This window comes from Lissotriton vulgaris, chromosome 5, assembly GCF_964263255.1.
Source record: "Lissotriton vulgaris chromosome 5, aLisVul1.2, whole genome shotgun sequence".
Classification (NCBI taxonomy): domain Eukaryota; kingdom Metazoa; phylum Chordata; class Amphibia; order Caudata; family Salamandridae; genus Lissotriton; species Lissotriton vulgaris.
The window spans coordinates 1,531,572,353-1,531,589,481 of record NC_141693.1 but is presented as its reverse complement, the minus strand read 5'-3'; the positions used below and the strand labels follow the sequence as shown (position 1 = coordinate 1,531,589,481).

At 36.3% G+C, this 17,129-nt stretch overlaps 1 pseudogene; it reads right to left on the bottom strand.

Annotated features, from left to right (window-relative positions):
* The window catches only part of LOC147712943 (uncharacterized), a 121,182-nt pseudogene that overhangs the window by 472 nt on the left and 103,581 nt on the right, over positions 1-17,129 (bottom strand).

Here is a 17,129-nt window from a genome sequence, read left to right as displayed (position 1 = left end):
TTTCTTGTGCCTAGGTTCTAACGAGGCACGAGATGGCTGCCAAAACTTCCTGGTTTGGAGTGCTGACGGACAGTGGCAGCCAATCAGCATGCCTTTCGCAGGAAAGCAGCTTACTTATTGGCTATCAACACTTCTAACCAGGAAGTGTTGGCATTCATCTTGTGATAGGTAGACCGAGGCACAAAGGAAGCAGAAAAACAAACATGTAGAATGCAAAAAGGGGGCAGGGTAGAAACAACCTGACCACCTAGGGCTGCTCAGGTGGTCCCACAAGGATATTAACATATTTAAACGTTATCCGCTAATAGAGTTAGCATTTAAAAAACCTTGCGAATTCACTGAAAAAAACATAGTTTTCAGGCCTTATATAGTTAGGAATTAGCATTAAAAAAACCTTGCAAATTCACTGAAAAAACCATAGGTTTCAGGCCTTATATAGTTAGGAATTAGCATTTTAAAAAACCAATAAAATTGCTCCTATATAGTTAGTTGTACTAACTATATTTCACGCACCCACAATCCACTGCTGATGATGTCACATATTAGATCATTCATGACATGGTCAGTGACATCACTGATGACATCGCAAATGACATCACTGATCACATCACTGATGACATCATCCACGTGACAATCTTACACTTTTTCATACACTATTAAAATATTTCATCATTCTTTGTAAAATACAGAGTATCATATTTGAATTCATTGTCACAGCAATACAAGTATCTAAAAATCCACTAAGTGATTCATAGATGTATACACATGTCTAATCACTTACCTGTAGATTCACTCATACATGCTGTCAATGAACAATAGAACACTATCAAAAATACTTATACACCTATATCGACATTAAACAACAGCACACATCCTAGTCACATATGAAGTCATCCTACTCACTTGCAAACAATGGACCATACTTATATAGTTACTTAGCAAAACACTTATACAAACACCACTTAATCTATTCATTTAGATAGTAAGTCATACTTAGTGAATTTTAAAATCATTATTGCAAGTATACAGTTATCCATACAGTCACTCACACAATCACTGAGTCTTATGTATACTTATTTAAATACAACAACTGACACATACACTGCCTTTTATTTTTTTAGTTTGTTGGACATGTACCATTGAGAAATATATTTGCTCAACACCACACCCAAAAAGAGATTCACTCACCCAACCTGTTAGAACATGTATTTTTAACTTCATATATCTACTGAATCAACTATTCACACATCTTTGAACAGTCACACACCCCCCACCGAACCACACACTTTCACACTCCCATACAAATACTCAGCTAACTAATCAATAATAGACTTTCACATAGCTAGTAACCAACTGTAGAATCAGTTTACACAACAACTGACAAAGTGATACAGATATTAACACAGTTTACTCACTATCCACTATATTTAGTGAGACACTATAAATTGGTCAAGTAAACAGTCAATTACACTGCTACTAAATCCTCCATCCAAATATTTATTTAAATATATCCACTCATTCTTCAATGCAAATGGCTTTATATATAATGCATATTTAAATAACAAAGCAAACCGCATTCACTGGATGACATCAGTGATGTCACTGACCATGTCTTGAATGATCTAATATGTGACATCATCAGCAGTGGATTGCGGGAGAGCAAAATATAGTTAGTATAACTAACGATGTAGCAGCAATTTCATTGTTTTTTAAATGCCAATTCCTAACTATATATATAAGGCCTGAAACCTATGTTTTTTTCAGTGGTGTATATATATATATATATATATATATATATATATACATATATATATATATAAGGCCTGAAACCTATGGTTTTTTCAGTGGTGTATATATATATATATATATATATATATATATATATATATATATATATATATATATATATATATATATATATATATATATATATATATATATATATATATATATATATATATATATATATATATATATATATATATATATATATATATATATATATATATATATATATATATATATATATATATATATATATATGTGTATATATATATATATATATATATATATATATATATATATATATATACATATATATATATATATATATATATATATATATATTACCTACTGGCGGTCGCCAGTAGGTATATATAGTTAGGATTTTTTCCCTATGGGATTTCTGAAAATTCTATGCCTAATAACTTTTGCGTTTGTGGACGGAATTGGCTGAAATTTTCAGGAAAATGGCACATTTTGTTTCTGAGCAGCCCTTGAAAATTTGGGGGGGTTTTGTGGAGGGGGGGCCGAGAAAAAAGGGGGGTCCCAAAACGCCTTTTTCCCATGTTAATTTCCATAGGGCGGTTGGACTCACTTTTAGCCCGAACGGCTGAATGGATTTTCACGAAACTTGGCAAAATTGTAGGGACTGTTAGCCCGATGTGCCTTTGCTAGGTCTCAATATATGTGCTTCAGTGGATTTTGAGAAATTAACGTTTAAATCAAGATATATATCTGTAACAGCGCTCCGGGCAGCTATCCGGTTAGCGAACCTTTCGCGTATCGGAACTTTGCGATGAGAAGCTGATTGGCCCTCCGGTGTCTGTCAACATTCTAAACAGTCCGGAGCGGCCGCCATCTTGTCTCTCGGTAGGATCGAGAGACAAGAGGAGGCCAAAACAAAGGGGGAAATTACCATAAGGGGGCATAGTAGATCCTCGTTGACCCCCTAGGTTTTATGTGGAGGTTTTAAAAGGGCCTAGGAGGGTCCAAAAAAAAAAAAAATCATTTTTTTTTGCGTGGTAAGCGCCAAGTTCGCGAACCGGAAAGCGTTCTGGGCAGCGAACTTTATGGATAAAAGAATGAAAGACTTTTCTAATGCTGTATGTTAATTGTTTGTTGTTTTTCTTGTTTTTTTTTGTTTTCTTTTTTTAAAGTGTTTTTTTTATTTTGATTCTTTTTCATAATTTATTAAACTTTCTAACATTTCAGTGTCTGAAATGTCATTATTTTCTTGAAATATTGTTTGCAATCTGTGAGGTTGCAAAATGTCCTCATTTGCAAGGAGAACATCTACTGCTTGGACACATTGCAGCAGTTCATTATCCAAGCTTTCATCCATAAATTCCATGTCAATTTGTTCAATTAATTCCTGGCTGCTCTCTTGCAGGTCCATCTCAAAAGAAACTTGCTGCTCGCCTTCCATTTTGCCTGAAATTTGGATTAAAAAAATATATATTAGTAGAGATAGGGCACTGTTGGGATTAATTTTAGATAGGCAGTTTTTATCAGTGAATTTATCTTTTGGCAGTGTATAGTATGAGAGTGGAAATAGGACTATAAAAAAGTGTATGTGATTTAACCAAGACAAGCCTTACTCCATTGATAACTATAACAGAGAAGTCTATCTAAATACATTACTACTACAGAGGGATAGTGTATATCTAGCAGAAAAAGTCTACTATATTAAGTTATAGTGCACAATATATTAAATTTTAACTTACCTTCACAAAGAAGTTGAAGTTTTTTGAAGCTATTGAAATAGGAGGTACAACAAGAAGTAGTAGTCAAAATGGCTGTGTTTCCTTCTCTTCCTTTATATATATACAGGTATATAACCAATCAAATGTCAGGTAATAAAAGTAGAAAATGAAAGTAACATTTTCATTGGTTGTCAATTCCAACAATTCAGATGTGTTTTGTGAAGTAATTTACCTCACGGTACTTGGAGAGGTCTACAGGCTAAATGGCTAAATGAAATTTCAATGAAATTTGTGAGAATGGAAGGGATTGTTATGTAGTATGAGCTAATCTATATTTGGTGAGAGTGTCTCTAGTCGTTTTTCTGTAAATTACTTTCCCACCTTTTTTTAGGACCGCTTTCCGGAAAGCGGCCCGGTTAGCGAACCTTAAGCGTCACGGGAGTCCACCATTTTGTGTTTCGGTCGCATTAAGATACAAGATGGAGGGCAAATAATGTTTAGAATGGGTAGAAGGGGTCATGGTAGACTTATCTTGACCCCCTATGTTTTCTGAGCATGGCTGAGGAGGCTTATATGTGCGGAAAAAAAACTTTTTTTAAAAAAATCCGCGAGGTTAGCTTTCGGTTAGCGAACCGGGTAGCGCTCCGGGGAGCGAAATTTGTGGAAAATTAGTGAAAAAAGTTAGAGAAAAATAATAATTGTGAGTGATCAGATGTAGGGTAGCTCTGAGAAGAGCTTTTGGGTTTATGGTACATTTAGGTACTTATAAGTAGGTACCAATGCACAGTCTTAAATTCAGAATGAAAATTCTGTTGCCCTCATCTGAGAAGTGAACTCCATCTCCTCTGTAGATATCTTGCATGTAGTAACGCAAGTTATTGTTGTACAGAGAGCCCATTCCATGGTCTCTCATGTAAGCTGAAACAGATTTGTTTACATGCTTCCTCGCTTTCTCAATTTGTGGACAAAATTGGTTGGACCACCTCCATTTCTGTCTTTGGCATATATTGGAATATACCAAGGCAGTTTTAGGAAAAAGTGCCATTAATTGCTCAAAGGTGTCCTTTAAAAGCATTTCCAGACCTACCCCTGTCAAAGTGCCCAAATCATTACCTCCACAGTGCACTATTAACAGGTCAGGTTTTGGCAAATGCATAAAGGTTTTCACCAATGGTATCAATTGGTGACATTTTAATCCTCTTTGGCCCAACCACTTAATTTCCACATCTTGTAAATTGAGGTTAGGTAAATTTCTGCTCTCAGCATACCTTTGAGCCCAGTGGATGTAACTATGTCCAACAATCCAGACCTTAAACATGGTGGGAGAAGGTTGTTCTGCAGTCAGATGAAGTGTGGTAATGAAAGGGCAGTTGAAACAGTAGGAGTTTCTAAAGAAAAAAAACTGTGGATTTACAATGCTAATGATTCATTAGCAGTGATTGGTGCATTTCCATTTCTGAAAACAGAAAGCTAGGGTGCATGGATGTGTTCTTTGAAACATGTAATTTGAATGGTCAAGGAAGAAACATTTATTGAAAGATTGCTCTGGATACGCAGGTGCACTGAGAGTTCAGAGTTCAATTGAAACATTGTTGTGTGAATTTGCAAACATGAGAGGTCTTCCAGGAGGTGGTTGCTATGGAAACAAGGGAGAGAGGGCAGAGGGGGGAAGGGTTTTGATTTGAAAAAAGTGAGGGAAGAGGTATGATTGGCTAATATGAGAGATATGTGAAATGAATATCTGTATTTCTGTGCTTTCAATAGCTGCAGCCTTTGGAGTGCATCCTTATTCTTCTGCTGAAGACAATTTGGTGTATTTCTGAGACTGTTTTCAAAACTCAAACAATATTTGCTAAGGTGAGAAAAGATTTATTTAATTTAGATAGAGAATAGTATGATTTAAGGAGAAAATGATGAAGAAAGCTGTGTTTTTAAAATGTGGTTTTGTCTCTAGTGATATACTAATAGAATTAGTTTTATAGAGAAATTGTAATTGCATATTTGGTGTAACATTCTGGCATGCAGTAACACAAGTTATTGTGGTACATGGAGCCCATTCCATGGTCTGTTATGTAAGCTGAAACAGATATGTTGTTTTTAAAAACGATTTAAGAAATCAACTACATTTCTGGATATGTACTGCTAGAGCTTCATAGGTTGTTTTGAGCCATATTTATAAGGTATTTGAGTGTCTAAGATGTTATGTTTTCCTTTTAAAATGTAAAGTGTTCCTCATGGGGCAAGTGTCTTGTAAATACGCTCCCACTTGTGCTTGGCAAATTTAGATTTTGATTATGGGAGTTACCTAGCCATGTTAATAGTGTCCCAAAAATGGTGCTAGGGCATTCCAGAAAACACTTTCATGTGTCTCTAGGACATTTTTAGTCATTTCTTCATGAATGCAGGTATACAATTGATTTATATGCTGTGTTTAAAAACGAATTTTGAAATCAATTAAATTTCAGGATATGTACTGTTAGAGCTTCATAGGTTGTTTGGGGTCATATTTAGAAGGCATTTTAGTGTCTTTGATGTTATTTTTCCCTTTTTAAATGGAAAGCGTTCCTCATGGGGCCCTGAGCAGTTCTTAGCCATGTTATTTAATAGGAAGTGGATAACATGGCTAAGAGCATTTGCTGGAAAATGCATGAATATCGCTGACTTTTCTGCGATATTCATGCATTGCGGCCTTTTTTTTCGCATTTGCGAGCAGTTCTTAGCCATGTTATCCAATGGGAGGTGGATAACATGGCTAAGAGCATTTGCTGGATAATGCATGAATATCGTTGACTTTTCAGCGATATTCATGCATTGCGGCTGTTTTTAATCGCATTTGTGATAAACAATTACATTTCTTGATATGTACTTTTAGAGCTTCATAGGTTGTTTGGGGTCATATTTAGAAGGCATTTTAGTGTCTTTGATGTTATGTTTACCTTTTTAAATGGAAAGCATTCCTCTTGGGGCAAGTGTCTTGTAAATACGCTCCCACTTGCGCTTGGCAAATTTAGATTTTGATTATGGGAGTTACCTAGCCATGTTAATAGTGTCCCAAAAATTGGGTTAGGGCATTCCAGAAAACACTTTCATGTGTCTCAAGGACATTTTTAGTCATTTCTTCATGAATGCAGGTATACAATTGATTTATATGCTGTGTTTAAAAACGAATTTTGAAATCAATTAAATTTCAGGATATGTACTGTTAGAGCTTCATAGGTTGTTTGGGGTCATATTTAGAAGGCATTTTAGTGTCTTTGATGTTATTTTTCCCTTTTTAAATGGAAAGCGTTCCTCATGGGGCCCTGAGCAGTTCTTAGCCATGTTATTTAATAGGAAGTGGATAACATGGCTAAGAGCATTTGCTGGAAAATGCATGAATATCGCTGATTTTTCAGCGATATTCATGCATTGCGGCCATTTTTTTTCACATTTGCAAGCACTTCTTAGCCATGTTATCCAATGGGAGGTGGATAACATGGCTAAGAGCATTTGCTTCAAAGGTTGTTTGGGGTTATACACCATTTTTGGGAAATTATTAACATGCCTATCTAACTTCCATAATCAAAATCTAAATTTGCCAACCGCAGGTGGGAGCGTATTTACAATAAATTTGCGCCATGAAGAACGTAAAATAGCATACTAGACACTCAAATGCCTTATAAATATGACCCAAAACATCTTATGAAGCACTAGTAGTGCATATTTCCAGAAATGTATTGGTTTTCATTTAATGATTTACTTCATTGGTAGGCCTTCACATGTTTTTTTACCTTGGTTTTTTTCAGTGAAAATGTTATCTGCAACCATGTGTTGGCCTCACCTCAAATAAACAAAACAGGTGATGGACTGAATGTGGATCAATGACACACATTCACCCCAGTCTAAAGATCGGGGCCTAAACAAATCTTTCGATAGGCTACATCTTATCGTCATCCTGAATTAATGATTTAAAATATTAGGGAGTAATTTATGAGTGTTGTATGCCTGTTTTGTACCATTGAGTGTCATTTTTGTGATGCAGTGCTGGTGGAAAACATTTGCTATGTTAAATAATTAGTAGGGCATTAAGTTTTAGATGACTGTTATTTATTTACTGTTTGGTAATAGTGGTTAATAACATTTTATATTATATTTTTCCACAGATTCAACTGCAGATTCTTTCATAGTTTTGAAAATGCCTACAAAAAACAGAATGAGAAAGGCGAGAAAACGTCAAAGACAGCAGGATGATGTTTTATTGCAGCAGTCCTCTTCCCCAAATACTTGTCAAAACAGCAAGAAAGGTCCGGGTAAGAGCACGAAATCATTCTTAAGAAATATTTGTAGTAAAAAAAGTTTTGCTCAAAAAAATGTTTCAGTTCACAAAAAGAAAAGTAATTTAAATGGAAAGGAGAGACCCATTACAAATGTTACTGGTAGAGGAAGAGATAACTCTGTGCATGATAGTAGAAGGAAACAACAGTTTAGGGACATTCGAAATCGAATGTTCCGTAATAGGATATTAGTTAATTTATTGAAAAATATTAAAAAGAAAGGCCAACAGAAAGCGGCATTTTATAAGAAGAAGAAAAATGTAGAGAAAATTATTGATCATGCTTTTGAAATTAAGCAAAAGTTGTTTATTTTGGTAATCAATAGAATTAGGAAACTAAGCAAGGTAATTTCTGATTTCAAAACAAAAAGTAGATGGAAGAGAGTAGTAAATCGTACTAACTTTTGTGAAGTTTTTTCCGGAGAATGGATGCATAGTTCAAGTTCTGAGGCATTTTTTAATGAGGAGACTTATTTTCAGGATAATGATTTGGTGCATGCAGTTGACATCAGTGGTCGAGCTTATGAAGTTAAGGATGGTTGTCCAGTTGAAAAAGAACAACTTGTGACAACAGAGACAGAAGAGGCGCTAAGTGATGAGGTTTTAGGAAGACGTCCTAAGGGTCCTGTGTACATTTGGAAGTGTAGTTCTATTTGCAGTGTGCGACAGGTTTCCATCAATTTGCTTTGTGATTTTATACGGACATTTAATAAGAAAAGTTTGAAGCAGAAAATGAAGTTGTTGCAAGATTTAGATCCTTGCAGAGTGAGACAAATGACAGGTTTGCGTGGTCATTCACTGGCTTGTCTTTCCAGGAGAGTATGCCAGAGTGTTTTTCATCATTTCAGGATGCTAGCAGTGCATCATAATAAAGTGAGAAAATTAGTGAGAATGTTGTATTATGCTAAGAGTCCAGCAATTATGCTTAAACAATTATGTGCTGCTCTTTTGCATGGTTCTGAAATAGATGTGAAGAATATTTGTGAAGAAATTGAGTTTTGTTACTTTGGTAGTAAAGATGAGAATGTTCAAATTGACCCTGAAGTAGAGGGTAATGTGGAAGATAATGTACAGGTTTCTAGTACAGATAATTTTGAGAAGGAAATTGCCACGTTTCAGATGAAATCAAGTGAGAGGCCTAATTTCACTTGTGTATGTTGTCGACGCACTTATTATAAGAATCAGACTAAGGTAGTGGATTTATATGCAAAAAGTGAAAGGGAAAATAATAGTGAATGGAAGGATTTTGCCACATACTTGATGGTAGAAAATTATTTTGATTTGGGATCGGATCAACGTGTGTGTACTTATTGTTGTAATAAATTAAACCAAAACCAGATGCCTGCTAGGGCAGTTCATAATAATCTGGAATTGGTTGAGATTCCTTCTGAATTGAAGGATTTAAATACTTATGAATCTATTTTGATTCAAAGTATCCATCCCTTTCAGGCTATTGTAAGAATGGAGCCAAAGACAGGAAAGTTGCCTCCAGCAGATTTACAGAGAGGATTAAAGGGAAGAGTTGTTTATTTGCCTCTAGATTTGAACAAAAACATTAACACAATTGGAATAGAAAAAGTGGAAGAGGAACCTCTGGTTATCTTGGTTAATGGGGTTCCGACAAAGAATAAGAAAATATGGCAAGATTTAGTGGATGTTAGGAAAGTCAAAAAGGCAACAGTGTATTTGAAGAAAAATAATAAGTACTATAAGAATGTATATGTTGCAGAAGAGGAAGTAAGTGATGAAGAGGATAGCGATTTGTGTGCTGGCCAAATTGAGAAAGTAGAGGCCTCTAAAAGTGAAGAAATATATGAACATTATAGTGTTCATCCTTTGCATTCCAAGGAAGTCATGGGGAATGCTATTGAGTTGTTTCAAATGAAACAAGCCAAAGGGAGTCCCATTAGTGTTTGGGAGGAAAGTTTGGAAGCTCGGTGTTTCCCACAGCTATTTCCCACAGGTCAAGGAGGAAGATATGATGAGCGACCTCATCAAATTCCTGCGTCTGAATACCGGACTTTACGATTGTATGCAGAAGATCCTAGGTTTCGGCAATGCATTCCCTATTTGTTTCATATCCTGTTTGAAAGCGATCTGTCTGGACTGTCATATGCAGTGAACCACATCTTAAAAAGTGGTATACAGATGCGAAACATCTCGGCAAGTGACTTTATGCATAAAGTCAATGTCCAAGACAGTATTTTGGATTCTCACTTAATTAATCTCATGGCGTGTCAGCGTGGTACTAATGAGTACTGGTACCGTCGTCATGGTGATTTAAAATGTATGCTGAGGAACTTAGGAACTCCAACATGGTTCCTCACTCTGAGCTGTGCCGAGTATGGCTGGGAAGACTTACTTGAATTTCTACGAGAGGCAAATGGAAATATTGAAAACATTGAATTCAAGACACCTGGAGAACTGTGTTCTTTGGATCCAGTGAATGTATGCAGGTACTTCAATCATAGATTTGAAGCTATGATGTCTTTCATCACAAATAAAAAGAATCCACCTCTTGGAGAGGTGTTGGATTTCTTCTGGAGAAAGGAGTACCAAGCAAGAGGTGCCCCTCATATACATATGTTGTTGTGGATCAAGGATGCACCTAAATTTGGAACAGATCCGGATGACTTAGTGATGAATTTCATCGAACAGTATTCTACGTGTGCTGTTCCAAACGCAACGGAGAAGAAAAGTCTAAGAGAACAAGTTCTTCGTTTCCAAAGCCATCGTTGTGGAAAGTACTGTCGTCGTAAATTCAGAAACAAGGACAAGTTCTACACCAAATGTCGTTTCAACTTTCCACGACCGGTGATTTCTAAAGGAAGAGTGAACAGTTTGATGTCTTCGCTGCGACATAATGTGACGAGGAAATCACCCAAGAATACATACAATTTGAAAAGGAACGAAGAGTCCAAGTACATCAATGACTACAACCCAGTGATTTTGTCCATGTGGAATGCTAACATGGATATACAGTTTGTGGCTGACAACTGTATGGCTGTGGCTCGGTATGTGACATCTTACATCACCAAAAAAGAAAAGACCGAACTGAAGGATATGTGGGAGGACATTTCCCATGAAAAGAGCCTCAGCAAGAAGTTGTACAGTTTCAGTCTGAAGATGTTGTCGCATCGAGAAATCGGAGCTTACAAATGTTCTGATCGATTGTCTTCAGCAAGTCTCTATGCCAAATCCAGGAGTCTCGTTTGGGCGAGTCTTGGTCTTGCTGCAACGCGAAATCGAGTTCTAAAACCTGTCCGGGAAATTGAGTATTTGGCAGAAAAGGAACCAAACAGTACCGACATTTTGAAGACCAACATGTTGGATACATATTATCCAAATCGAAGCAGTCACCTTGAGAATGTTTGTCTATATGAGGTTCTCCAAAATTATATATTCAAGAGGAACATCAAAGAAGATATTGAGAAAGGAGTGTTTGCTGTAATTGGAAGTGAGGGATGCCTGGTCAAGCAAAGAAAATGCCAATTAGTAAACCATCGAAAATTGAGTGGTGAATCTCCAGAAAAAAAGGAGTTTTTTTATTTAGCACTTTTGCAACTTTTCAAGCCTTGGCGTGCAGAAGAGGAACTGCTTGGAGATTTCCTCTGTTACGAAGACTCTTTCAATGCAGCCAAGGAGTCCATAGAATGTCCTGCTTTTTCTAAATATCAAGAAATGCTAACTTTGGAAATTGAGCAGGAAGCAACGATTGCAGCCGAGATTGCCAGAGACAGTTCTCAGGACAGTCAGAGTTCTGTTTCATTGAGTCAAGATCCACTTGGAGGACCTATTATCGAAAATGAAGCTGCCACTGCTATGAATGAAGTAGAAAGAGCCATGGCACATGCTCAGGAGGATTCAGTTAACTTAGAAGACTTGGAAAAACAACTCAACGTTGAGCAGAGGAAAATATATGATGAAGTTACCACGGAAATTGAGCACGGATTAAGTCATGAGAAGAACAAATGCTCATGTACATCGTTGAAGCCTGTCCGACTGTACGTGAGTGGAGAAGCGGGAACTGGAAAAAGTTTCCTCATTAAAGCAATCTCTTGTTATTTGCAGGAAAGGACTGAGTCATCGCTGTCTTGTGTTGTCACCGCTCCTACTGGACTGGCAGCACATAACATTAAAGGTATTACTTTGCATCGTCTACTGATGCTGCCGGTGGAGCATGACAACAAATTACAATACAACAAGTTATCTGGAGATGCTTGCTGTGAAGTTTCAAGAGTCTTGAGGAAAATGAAACTACTTATCATTGACGAAGTAAGCATGGTTTCCAATGTCATGCTTGCCTTTGTGCATTTGAGAATGCAAGAAGTACTTAAAACTGAATATGATGTGTTATTTGGTGGGAAACACATCATTGTTTTCGGAGATCTTCTGCAGCTGACACCAGTAAAAGGTCAACCTGTGTTCAAAATACTCACGCATGAAGATACCAGGAAGTGCCTAGGGAGCATTGGCAACGTCAATATATGGTTAAACTTCAATTATGCAGAACTGCATCAAAATATGCGTCAGGCAAAGGATGAAGATTACAAGAATATTCTACAAGATATTAGAATTGGAAAAGTGACTGAGCATGGGAAAGAAGCTTTAAATGCACGATTACTGTCAAATTTATATCCCAAACAAGAGATTGTGCCTGAGAATATTTTTCAGAAAATTACTGAGAAGAAATCCGGGATATGTCTCATGCCAACTCTTGCAGAATGTGCCATCTTCAACAACAAAATGTTGAATTTAGAAAAGCAAGAGATTGTGAAACTTGAAGCTATCGACAAATTAGAGCATATGGGATCAACAATTATTTTGTCAGACAATTTGAAATCAAAATTGGATTCATTAGAGAAGACTATATCTAAAACAGCGGGTTTTGAAAAGACTTTGAATGTGTGTTTAAATTGCCGAATTATTTTGAGAAGGAATTTACATGTAGAAAGAGGTCTGGTAAATGGATCAATGGGTAATGTTGTTGATTTTGAGAAATACAGAAATAGAGATGGAATAGAATTTTTAAAAATTAAATTTGATGGCATTGAGGAAGTACAGCAAATTGGTCGTTGTTCTGCTAGGTTTTTGCTTGTTAAAGATTTATATGTTCGCCGTAAACAGTTTCCTGTTTGCTTGGCATATGCGGTGACAATCCATAAATCGCAAGGTTTAAGTGTAGACTGTGCATTGGTGAATATTGGCAGTTCTGTGTTCAAGGAGGGTATGGCATATGTGGTATTGTCACGAGTTAGAACTTTATCGGGATTGTACTTAATTGACTGTGATGTAACAAACATTTGTGCGGATCTAGATTGTGTTAAGGAATACAATAGGTTAAGAAGAGAGTATGCGCCACATTTGCCTCAATATCCTTTGTTTGAGAAACGTGTGGTAGGCCGCAAGCGTAGAAATAGCAGTAATAGTAGGGAGGTTGTTGCAAAAAGACTAAAAGTCAATGAACCGAAAATTGTTAGCAGAAAGAAAGTGGATTCTGTTGAAGATGTTGTCGGTTTTCAATTTGAAAACAGTTCTGGTGTCAACTGCTATGCAAATGTAGTGGTTAATGTTCTCTTTTCACTAGAGAGTTTAAAAGAACAGATTCTGTTGAATTCTGAACAAATTTTATGCTGTTTGTTGAATTCTGTTTTCGAGAAATGTAGCACTGATCGAACAAAAGTAGAAAGTGTGTCTGAAGTTCGTTATCTGTTAGATGAATGTTCAGGTCAAACAGACTTCTCTGAAAATAATCAGCAAGATTGTCAGGAGTTTTTAATGTATATGCTTGATATATTGCAAGTTGAGGGTGTAGATGTAGATCACCTGTTTGGGCTTTCTTATCAATGGCAGCATGACTGCGAGAATTGTAGGGTATCAAGTACTACTAGTGTAGACTCAGAAAGATTTATATATTTAACTTTGCCAGACAGTAAATCAGTCTCCTTTAATAAGCTAGTAAATGCAGCGGATCACAACATGGAGTGTAGCCAATGTAAATCTGAAATGATGTCAACATTACTTATACGTAGATATGGACAGTATGTCATTTTAATGATGCAACGATGTAGGCCTGATGGATCAAAATTGTCAACTTTAATAAAAAAATTTGTGGCTTCTCAGCTTTCAATATCAGGAAGGACTTTTGTAACTGTAGCAATTATCTATCACGATGGTCCTTCAACAACTTCAGGACATTATACAGCTTATTTAAAGTCTCGAAACGGCTGGTCATTCTGCAATGATTCCGTTGTAAGTTTCAAAAAAAAATTGCCGTTTGACCTTAAAAATTCTTACCTGGTGTTTTTAAAACCAAAATTTTAAAGAAAGAATCTCGAGATTTCCTGTGAAGAATTGGAAAAGGTTCATCAAGTTGAGGGAATGTAAGTCTGCAATGCTGTCTAGATTATTGGTCCAAAACTTTTAATTATAATGTTATTTTGTAAAATCCGACTATATAAACCTGATGCAAGTAAGTCTGCTTCATAGTAAGCAGTATCAGTGTCATAGGAAAAGGAGAACATGAGTGACAAAGAAGAGTAAGATATTAGTAGTCCAGGATTGTGAAAATAATCTCAAATGTTTTCTTTTTGCAAGTTGCGAAAATAGAAAATGTCGGGATTTGATTGGAAGAATTACAAGACTTGCGAATCGCGGCAACATGATTTGGCCTAGTGGAAACATGTGATAGAATGAGAGAAGTCTTTTTTTCTATGTAACATATTTTTCGTATCGATGGAGGTTTTCTTTCAGAAAGTGGCGGGCTGAAAATATTTATAGCACAACAGAGTGGATGCTGTTCATAGGAGATCCTTCGACGTCATTGAAAGTAAGTTAATTTTAAGGAGTTTTGAAATCAGATTTCTTAGGTTGTATGGGTTTTTTAAACACAGTCATTTTGATTGTGTTTTTTTTTCCCCGCTGTTACATGATGAATATCTTCAAGTCACTGATTTAAGTGAAATTTGATACATTCTGAGAACAGCAAAAATAAACCATTTAACATGTATAATTAATGTTATGCTTTTTGTACTTATGATATACATTTAGAAATGTGAGGTAGATATGGAGAAGCTGAGTTTTCTGTAAGTGTCAATTTTAATGCTTACAGTGCTGTACTTCTGGGTACTGTTTTTTTTTTAAAAAAAAGAAATAGGCCTCACCTCAAAGAAAGCTCTTGAAAGTACACATCTTATTTGCATCCTAAAACAATCATTTAAAATGTTAGACACAATTTTATGATGGATTTACATCTCTTTTGCGCTGTGATTGCATCACTATTGTGAGACATAAGCAATGCAAAAAAAGCACCATGTTCCAAAATAGGCCTCAGTTCATCAACATCAAGATACAGTTTCTTTAAAATATATATATTTAGGATTGTGTAGGGGACGTAGAGAAGCAGAGACTTCTGTAAATGTCCAAGTTGTTGAAAAACTGTTTGTTCTTGAACCTTTTCCCTTGTCTTTTCTAATTTTTAAATACATGTTTTAATATTTTTGGAAATGTTTGTTCTCTGTTTTACAGATTGAAAGTATGAAAAAATATTTTAAAAAGGTAACAAGAATTATAAGGTACATGTTTTCTACTCTTTTTACCCGCAATGCACTGCTGATGATGTCTCTGACACTATCTCTGATTTACTCTCTATAGCTGTCTTTCTTTTTACATTATTCTCTGTTTACTTCCCTTATACTAACTCTTCTTTTTTAAAAAAAAATATTTTTTTGGTTTGCTTACAGTTCGCGAACCGGTCAGCGAACTTGAAGCGAACCAAAAGAAATAGAGCTTGCCAGAGTGATAAACATTCTAGCAATTTTATTTGAAAGGGGGGGTAGTTCTGAAAAGAACTTTTTTTTTTTGTTTTTGTTGTTTTATTTATTTATTTTTTTTTTCTGAACATTTTTTGATTTTTTTGTATTTTTAGAACAGTTTTATGTTTTTTTTGTGTTTTTTATGGAGGGGAAACAACAAAAAAACAGGCATTGAAAACGGCTCAACAGGAGCAAAAAAAAAATTACTGCTTGGGTGCATTAGGGCACTTATGGTTTTCGAACACCATATTAATCAAGTTGACGCTCATGTTCCCATACGACAACATAGCACCACAATATATACAAGTAAACCTCATATGTCTAAAATTGGGTTGAATGTTTGGCACAGTTTCCTGTGCCTCTCTTCCTGACAAAGACATTGATGAGGTAGATCTGGCCACAGGAGTTGTCGGGGGATTGTCTTGTAGGTCCCTTAACTCAGCCCGGCTGTAGTTCAAGGGATGCCACCTGGTCATATGTCGATGCATAGTATAGTTCCCCATACTATATTTCTTCTCTGTGCCTCTTGACAATCTGTAATCACAGATGAGGCAGGTGGCATATTTCGCGTTCACCTTCTTCTCCCCTGGAGGGATGGAAAAAAACTGCCAGATGAAACTGGTTTTTCTCTTAGAAACACGGGGCAACTCCGTGATAAATTGTTGTTGATCTGTATCCTCTTCTTCTTCTTCCTCCTCTTCCTCTTCTCTGTTGGAGGTAAATTGACTGGGTGGTCCTCTCTTCTTATGAGGAGGTGGAGGTGGTGGTGGGGGTGCACCAGCTGCAGCAAGTATGGAAGCCATTGTTGAACTCCAGGTAAATGGTCTTTCTCTCACCAAGATGAAAGTCAGAGTGAGGAAAGAAGGAGGGGTTTACATGATTTGGGAAAAGCAAAAGTTCTGAACCAATGAAAAGTGTTATTTTTAGGTCACATGACCTAGTCATACATCATTTGGAAACCAAAAGTGAAATGAACCAATGAAAAGTTTGATAAACAAGTCACATGACCTGTTCCGCTTACGTTACGCGGTCCGCGCCGCGTCTCGGATCGCTTCCGGTTAGCGGTCCGGAGCACTTCCGGGAGCGCTAACGCAGCGCGTCATTAGACGCATTACGCGACAACGTGATACGTCGCGCTTCCGCGACGCGTCACAGTTCCGCTAACGTAACGTTGACCGGTTCGCGGACTAGGTCGCGGCATGAAGATGAGCTAACGGAAAGCTTCCCGGTTCGCGAACTAGAAGCGAAGAAAAAAAAATATAAAAAAAAAAATTATCAATAAACATCTAAAATATATTTTAAGATTTAAAGAAGAATACATTTTACAGCTACAGATGTTAGCTTTTAAAAAACCAATGAAATTCACAGAAAAAACCATAGGTTATAGACCATATATAGTTAGGAATTTGCATTTACAAAACCTTGAAAATTCAGTGAAAAAACCATAGGTTATAGACCATATATAGTTAGGGATTTGCATTTACAAAACCTTATTTTACTCGCATAAAACCATTGAAA